The 1,976-nt window shown below is 43.3% G+C and overlaps 1 non-coding gene across 1 annotated transcript; it reads right to left on the bottom strand.

Annotated features, from left to right (window-relative positions):
- Positions 1–1,182: 1,182 nt before the first annotated feature.
- On the bottom strand, positions 1,183–1,289 carry LOC118486064. The gene has a single exon (XR_004877920.1). It is a non-coding gene; the product is annotated as a small nucleolar RNA R71 (small nucleolar RNA).
- Positions 1,290–1,976: the final 687 nt, after the last annotated feature.

The raw sequence follows: 1,976 nt of genomic DNA, 5'->3' as shown, positions 1-1,976 counted from the left end.
ATATAATCAACTTCTGTAATACATTTGATATTACAACCAGAGGTTGAGTTTATATATTTATCTTATGCTTCCGCTGTGCATTATATAATTGTGTGGTTTGACTATATTGTTGCCAACATCGTCACGGTAATCCCCAACCGGGCCCACCGGTGAGACACGTGGAAATAGGGGTGTGACAATATGTGTGTTTAGTGTTAGTAAATATCGTGTTTTATAAATTTAAAACTTGGCTAAAAGTGTAAAAAGGGCTTAAATATACATCAAAAATATAACACACTTCACGCACATCAAGTTTTTGGCGCCGTTGCCGGGGACACAAGGATTTTAAGAAAGTTAGGAATCAACGGCCTAATCATATTTTTATTTTTCTTTAATTTTTAGGATTTTTTCTTAGATTTTCAGCTTCTGCAGAGCTCAGCACGGGGCCGTGCCTGGTCGGACACGGGCCGTGCTCAGCAAAGTTACTGGCAGTTTTTGTTTTTCAAGTTACAGAAGGCTGACCACGGGGCCGTGCCGGTGCAACACGGGGCCGTGTCCAACTTCCAGTAACTGGGATCTGGAAAACAATCACTGTATTTCCGACCACGGGGCCGTGTTCGCTCAACACGGGGCCGTGGTGAACCTTCTGACCGATATTCTTTTTTGTTTTTATTGCAGGACTTGGAACCCGACACCATCCTCACGTAATGTATGAGCTCCAGTTCCAATAAAGACATAAAAGAACCGCTAGAAGAACCCGAACGCTTTCTCAGAAAAAGGTTAAAAGCCAAAAACCAAGAGAAGGTTTCGGGTGATCCACCCCCAATGGCGGACCAACGTACCCTTATGGATTATCTACGGCCCACCGTAGGTAATCTAGGTGCCGCTATCAATGCTCCGAATGTCGAAGCCAATAACTTCGAACTTCGACCGCATTTGATACAAATGCTCCAAAACTCCGCAACCTTCCACGGGCTTGCGGACGAGGATCCTCATCTACATATAACTAATTTCTTAGAAATATGTGATACCTTTCGGATCAATGGAGCATCAAACGACGCCATACGCCTCCATATGTTTCCGTTCTCACTAAAAGACCGAGCGAAAGCTTGGCTCAACACCCTCCCAGCTGGATCGGTAAACACCTGGGATGAACTAGCCCAAAAGTTTCTATATAAGTATTTCCCTCCTTCTAAAACTGCTAAATTAATGGCTGAAATTAACACATACTCACAAGAGGACGGGGAATCCTTATATGAAACATGGGAAAGGTTCAAGGAGCTATTACGCAAGTGTCCCCATCATGGCCTCGCAATATGGCAACAAGTATCCACTTTCTACAATGGATTGTTGCCACACACTAGGCAGACACTTGATTCTAGCTCCGGGGGACTTTTAGGTAATCGACGCCCACACGAAATATATAATCAGATTGAGGAAATTGCTCAAACCAATTTTCAATGGCACACTCCCCGGGGAAATAAGTCTATCGCCCCGGGCGCCCATAAGGTCGACGAAAGCACCTCTTTACAAGCCCAAATCGAGGCCCTTTCTTCAAAAATAAAAAAATTAGAAATGACAAAAACAGTCTCGGTTATGGCTTGTGAAGGGTGTGGTGGGTCACATGAAAATTGGAGTTGCATGAAAGAAACGGACGATCAACAAGAAATGGTAAACTACATTGATAATAGACCTAGGCCGTCGGGTCCTCCAACGGGAGCTTACAACCAAGGATGGCGAAACCACCCAAACCTTGGTTGGAGGGAAACCGGCAATAGTAGTAACCAACAAACCCAACGAACAAACTTTCAGCAATCAAGAAATGAGTCACAAAATTTCACTCAACAACAAGGTGGACGAGAAAGGCTCGAAGATACTATATCTCGCCTCGTCTCCGACACTGATAAGAAAAACTCGGAAAGATTTCTACAATTAGAATCTAATTTTAGAAATCAACAAGCTAGCATTCAAAACATAGAAAAACAAATAAATCAACT

This window comes from Helianthus annuus, chromosome 13 (genome assembly GCF_002127325.2).
Source record: "Helianthus annuus cultivar XRQ/B chromosome 13, HanXRQr2.0-SUNRISE, whole genome shotgun sequence".
NCBI lineage: Eukaryota > Viridiplantae > Streptophyta > Magnoliopsida > Asterales > Asteraceae > Helianthus > Helianthus annuus.
The sequence above is the reverse complement of the archived record's forward strand: the minus strand, read 5'-3'. Positions and strand labels throughout refer to the sequence as shown.